Source organism: Ursus americanus, chromosome 35 (assembly GCF_024610735.1).
Source record: "Ursus americanus isolate L20-20 chromosome 35, mUrsAme1.1.p, whole genome shotgun sequence".
NCBI classification, from domain to species: domain Eukaryota; kingdom Metazoa; phylum Chordata; class Mammalia; order Carnivora; family Ursidae; genus Ursus; species Ursus americanus.
This window is the reverse complement of record NC_142161.1, coordinates 9,124,842-9,131,657: the sequence shown is the minus strand read 5'-3', so window position 1 is coordinate 9,131,657 and position 6,816 is coordinate 9,124,842. Positions and strand designations below refer to the sequence as shown.

The 6,816-nt window shown below is 36.9% G+C and overlaps 1 pseudogene; it reads right to left on the bottom strand.

The window, feature by feature from the left end:
- Positions 1–1,520: 1,520 nt before the first annotated feature.
- Positions 1,521–2,262, bottom strand: LOC123795685 (large ribosomal subunit protein uL3 pseudogene; annotated as a pseudogene).
- Positions 2,263–6,816: the final 4,554 nt, after the last annotated feature.

Below are 6,816 nucleotides of genomic sequence, written 5' to 3'. Positions count from 1 at the left end.
CATATGAGAAGATGCTGAAAATCATTAGTCATTAGAGAAATAAAAACCAAAACTGGAAAGCTGCACACCCACTAGGATGGCAATAATAAAAAAGACCTAATAAATGCTGATGAGGATAAGGAGAAATTGAAATATTCATTGCTGGTGGGATTGTAAGATGGTGTAGCTACTTTGAGAAGCAGTTTGGCAACCACTCAAAAAAGTAAACATGGAGTTACCTTATTACCAAATCCATTTTACCTGGGAGAAATGAAAACATACATCCATATGAAAACTTAGGCTCCTCACAGCATTTTCCATAATAGTTGGAAGGTGGAATTGAATATAATTGGCAATAAAAAGAAATGAAGTACTGATACACGCTACAACATGCATGAACTTGGAAAACACACTGAATGAAAGAAGCCAGTCACAAAACACCTCTTATTGTATGGTTCCATTTATATGATGTGCGATGAGGTGACTCCACAGAGACAGAAAATGACTTGCTTAGGGCTCAGAATACAGATGGGACAGCTAATGGGTATAAGTTTGTTTTGGGAGGAACTCAAGTGTTCCAAAGTTCTATTGTAGCGAAAGCGAGCAATCCTGTGAATACACTAAAAATATTGAATTGGATATTTTAAAGGAGTGACTCTTATAGAATCTTAAGATAATTGCTTACACACAAAATAATGTATTAGTATAAAATGTGTGTAAGTATAATGCATGAATGAAAACAATAGCAAAAAAAAAAAAACTAAGAAGAAATACATTGCATGGTTTTTGTATTGTTAACCAACAAAGGAGAAAAATTGAATCTTACAAAGTACTCAGGTAACAGTGAGTAATGTATATAATCATTGAATCACTACATTGTACATCTGAAACTAATGTAACACATTAATTTTACTGGAATTAAAAATACTCAGACAATACAAAAATTGTCAGAAAAAATAGAAAAATGGAAACAAACAGCAAATGCTTCAAAGAGATAACAACAAGCTGTACTGCTCGATTTCAAGACTTATTATAAAGCTCAGTAATCAAGAGAGTATGGTAATATAGAAGAATGCATCAATGGAACAGAACAGAGAGTTCAGCAAGAGACCTATGCAAACACGTACAGTTGATTTTTGACAAAGCTGAAAAACAATTCTGTGGGGAGATGACAGTTTAAAAAATAAGTGGTGTGGGAAAATTGGATATAAATATGCAAAAAAACCCCTCCTTTGATTGATGTGTAATCACGTGTGTCATGTGTAAAAAGTAGCTCAAAAGAAATCAGGCATAAATATAAAACTTAATGTTGTAACAGTTCTAGAGGAAATCGTAGGAGAAAATCTTTGTAATCTTGTATAAGGTAAAGATTTCTGAGATACCACAATCAAAGCCATAATCAATAAGAATCATCAAAATTTAAAAACATTTCTATTTGAAAGATATTATGAAGAGAATGAAAAGCTATAGGCAAAGAAATATTGGCAACGTATGTATTTGTTTTGTTTTTCCACCGGAAAATGATTTTTATTGAGATACCATCAGCTGCACAATCTGCTCCTGACATTAAGCAATTTGGTCTTAAGTGGTCCCCCGAATGCTTTCTTCTCCTCCAAGTCTGGAATCGGCCACTGCTAAACTTGGAAGTGGTGTTGACGAACTTGAGGTCAGTCTTCTCCAGGGCCTACTATTTGGTCTGTACCAGGAAGGACTTGGAGAAAGTAAGCTATTGCTTCTTGGTTCCCACCACACAGCTTTCAGCATGACAAAGGGATTGTTCACTTCACCATAGTGCACAAAGCCACCCAGGGGGTTATGCTCTTGTCAAACAGATCATAGTCAATGGGAACATTGTTTTTGATTGTTTTTCCATCCTCGACGAGAGAGCCCTGGCCAGTCTCGTCGATCTTGTTGATCTTAGCGCGATGACGGTGGCCTTTCTGTCCAGCCTGAGCCACAGAGAAAGCCATGGGGCCGAATGCCATGCCCCGATACAGGCAATCGTATAGAGCCCTTGGTGGGTCTTGTGGGGTAGCTTCTTGGTGTGCCAGGGCTGGTGACCCCTTTGTAGCCTTTGCCCTTGATGACACCGATGACAACGATCATCTCATTCTGTCCGGACACTTGGTTCACAGGCACCTGCTGCTCCAGCCTCTTGTGGGCCTAGCCCAGGCTCTCAGCCACTATGCCTACGTTCACCTGGATCTCCACGAGGTGGGCCTTCTTTTTTGAGGTGAACAAGGACAATTTAATTTTTAGAGAGAAACAAAATGGGATAAACATGGTTGCAAAGACATATGATGACTCTGGTTCATATTCTGGATTAGGGTAACAAACTAGAGGGCCGTTTCTGCCTGATGCTTTAGAGTCAATTGTTTGAGACAATGTATCAATGATGTTACAGAGATATGTAATAATGACATATTTTTCAAGTTGATACTGAAGTAGGTGCTAACACTCCCACCTGAGGATTATTTAATTCTCTAGGGATATATATTTGTCCATCAACTATTTATTAGCATATGCAGTCTGTGAAAAGAGATGAAAATGATTTTTGTCCTATAGAAAAAATAACTCCAAAATAATTGTTTATTAACCACTTTTGTATTTAACTTATCCAACTTACATCAGCCTACTTTTCCCAAATTATATAAATCAACAACAAATGATTGAGGGGAGCCAGCCCCCTCAAACACACATGCACACACTATTTTCTGACTTTCTGTGACATTGGCTAGCTCACAATGACCTTACTAATAGTTCCTCTCCCAGGTGAGCCCCCAGTAGCCAGTTTTTGCTTCACGGCACTAACTCTTTGAAATAAGCCTCGTTAAAACATTGGATCAATCTGCTTCTTTTGTCAGGAAATGTCAGATTCCAAAAGCCTGGCTGTACTTTTACCTTTGGTTTCTGTGAAGTTATCCTATAAAATTTTGATTCACTCTAGAGCATTCTTAATTGGGATTTCTTGAGAGAATTAAGTCCCAGTTAATGCACTCAGGCCTCCATTTTTATATATGAATTAACTTCATTTTCCCATGCAACTAGCATGGAATATGATGCGTACCACCCTTGGGAAGACTGGGAAAATAATCACACAAATCACTTTCTGTTTGTAATTCAGACAGGAAGAAGCTCCCTGAGACTGTGTAACACCAAAGAAGCATAATTTAAATGTAAAAAGGTAAATTCCAAATAACTCAATTCTCTATTTCAAGTTCTCATGCATTTTGTAAGGGGATGTGGAGACCATATATGTCTTTGAAATATGTTCTTCTCCCTTTGTTTTTTGTTTCACACCATAGTTGGGTCACTTTTTTTTAACCTCAAAACTATTCTGAAAAATTTTCCTTCCTTTCCACATAATTTTATCCTTCTCTCAACCTCCATATAGCTAGCGGACACTTCTTTCAGTATACCTAACTCTGTACTTTAAGATTGCCAAACGTGTATCTCTAAGTCCACAGAGTCTGCTGGAATTGTAGTAATTCTATTATTCTAAATTAATCATGAGAATTTCCTTAGTGCTATGTTTAGATTCCTTTCTAATTTTTTGTGTGAATTTACTTTAAGTTTTTGTTTTTTAATTACTGTGGGGCTCATATATAATTTCTTATGTAAATACCAGTCTATTTTGAGTGATAGCAATTTAATTTCAAACACATACAGAACTTTACATTTTCCTCCCCTTACTATGTTTTATGTTTTGATGTCACATTTTCACCTTTTTATTTTATGCACCCCTTAACTAATTACTGTAGTTTTAGGTAATTTTACGGTTTTGTCTTTTAACCTTAATACTTGCTTTATACTGCTTTACCATATATTTCCCAGTTTTCTGGCTTTTTTTCCTCTTCTCCTTCTGGGAGCCCCATTATGCAAATGTTATTCTGCTTGACGTTTTCCCAAAGGTCCTTCAAGCTTTTTTGTTTTGTTTTAAATTCTTTTTTCTTTCTGTTGCTATGTCTGGGTGAGTTCTATTGTTTTGTCTTCCAGCTTGCTGATCCAATCTACAGCTTTATCTAGTCTGCTGTTGAATCCCTCTAGTGTATTTTTAGGTTAGTTATTATGCTCTTTAGCTCTGTAACTGCTGTTTGAAAGTTTCACTTATTTTCTATCTCTGTTGAGGATCTCACTGTGTTCATCTTCTTTCCAGTCCAGTGAGCATCTTTGTGACCATTACTTCGACTCTGTATCAGGTAGATTGATTATTTCCATCTCATTAATGTCTTTTTCTGATGTTTTTTGTTCTTTTATTTAGGACGTATTCCCGTGTCATCATTTTGCCTGTCTCCATTTGTTTCTATGCATTAGGCAAATCAACTACCTCTCTCAGTCTTGAAGCAGTGGCCTTGTGTAGATTTCACCTGGAACCCAGAAGTCCAATCCCATCCGGCTACCAAAGCTAGGTGTTTAAGAGGTATCTTCTGTGTGGCTTCTGTGGTGGGGCCATGTCTGTGACACAAGGATGGGAGAGCAGGTGTTGGTGATCCTGTACCATGCAGCTACACTATGGTGCAGGAGGGGGTGGGTCTGCACCAGGCTGGCTGTGATGTGCTGCAGTGTGGGGGTAGGCAGGACATATGCCCAGCCCAGCTGTGATACATTGCTGCACTTATACATGAAGGTGGGCCGGACTGTTGCCAGACTCAGCTATAAGGTTTTGTTGCACTGTGGGTCTGGTTGGGTTTCTTAGCTGGCATGCTCACCTGTTTTAACCAGGTTAGAGAAATGGTTCCAAAATGGTGCTTGCCAGCACCAGTCTTAGTAAGGTAGATGGAGGTTGCAAATATGGTACCTGCCAGGGTGTCTGTCTCTTAGAGAAAATCCCAATAGTTCGCTACTATTATTACTATTACTAGTTAGCTACTAATAGATGCTTTAAGATTAGTAAGTGCATCTATTCCACATATGGTCTAGGGCATTTCAAATTGGTGTTTTTGTTTTTGATTTGCACTGGGTTCCTAGGTGAGCCCTTTAAGAGCAGGTTCTCCATTCCTTACAGTTCCATAGTTCTTGGATATAATTCCTATTGGTTCTCAAAGCCTGGTGTTTAGAGGCTCATCTCTCTTGTGCAGGATCTAAAGGGTTCCTGATGTGGATCACAAACCCCTCACCTCTCAGGGAAAAGTTCTCTATTTTTAGATTCCCTCCCACTGGTGGATTGCCATGCCTAGGGTTGAGAATTTTGATGAGACAGTGTCTCTGCCTCCCCTACCTGTCCTGATGCTCTTCTTTTTGTCCTTTGTTGTGGTGACTGTGTTCATCCAGTTTTCTATACTTTTTCGGAGAAAGTAATTCCATATGTAGTTGTATACTTGTTGTATCCATGGGCGGGAATGAGCTCAGGCTCCTCCTATGTGGCCATCTTGAACCCAATCTCTTCCTTTCCCTAAGTTAAACATTTGCTACTCATCCTTTCTGTTTATGTCCTATGTTCATCTTTATCCCATGTGACTCTGGACATAGATGACACTCTCTTGCAAGGACTTTATTTTTCAAATTGCTTATGCACCCTCAGAAAATTTGTTGTTGTTTTTTATGATACTCCGCAAAATGAGAAGTGCTGATTTTCCTTAGAATCCAAAGAATGATTTTCTTCTCTCTTCTAGTCCTACAGTTTTCTAATTTGAGCCTTTGCTCCCAGGTCTGTAGTCCTTTCACTAAAGGGAAGGCCACATTTATTTGCTTTCCATTTTAAATTTATTTTGGAGTAAATAATTTATGGACATGGGATAAAATTTAAAAAGTTGTAAAAAAACATTTTTCACGAAATTTAAGTCTCTTCCTCACTCCTGTGTCCCAACTACTCAGTAATCCTTCAGCATTGTTATTTTCAGCCTTCAGCAAGCAGCATTGTTAATTTCTTACGTAATCCTTCAGATATGTTATGTATGTGGAAGTAAATTTTTCCACATATAATTCTCTTTATATTTGTTTTCTTTAAAAAATGTTAGCTACTATAAATAACACATATACAATGCTTTTTTGTACCATAGTACAGAGCATTTTATCCTAATTTTGGCAGTAAAATTAACCTCCTGAGTGAATTGTGAAGTCAAAAATGAAAAGAACCTGATTTCTTTGACACTAAATATCTTACTTGGTTGACATATATTTTGACTTAACCAACAAAGGAAATATGTTCATATGTAGTAGTATGGTAGCCTATTATGTTAATTAAATGCATTGGGTAGAGAAAATAATTCGTTATATAACCTGAAATAAGTTGTTGAGAACATGTTTAAATGTAACTCTTTGTTTTAAATTTTGTCATGTAGGTAAGACTTTAGAGTAGTGCTAAAGTTTATGAAAGGAACAGATATATTTAGTAAGAAATCAGTTTAAGTACACTTTATTTACACTAAGTTTGTATGATTAATAACTCGAGTTTTCTTGCCAACTAACAGTTTCAGCAGTTTTTGGGAAAATGATTATTTGTAAGCTGTCTTAGTTTTAGTTGGTGTTTTTGGTTTCTAAGGGTCCTCATTTATGCCACAGCAATGCAAGAATATAAAACCACTCATTTGCTAATTTGAAGATAGTTAAGCTATTCTTATCTTACAGTATTAATTCTTAGAATTTGCGAATGAACTCTTTTGTATTATTTTGGGAAAGGTGTTATAACCCCTATCTGGGCCTCTTGGAATCTAATACGTTCATTTGTTAGTAAGAAATAACTTGGGAAAGATGGCTTTATAGTGCTGGCATTTGCAAAATAGAATATATGATTAGCTTGACATGTAGTAAATGACTTTTTCCCCCCACAAAGCCAACATTATACCAAATAACAATAACTTTTAGAAACATTTCTAAATCATTCCATTTTATTTTTAG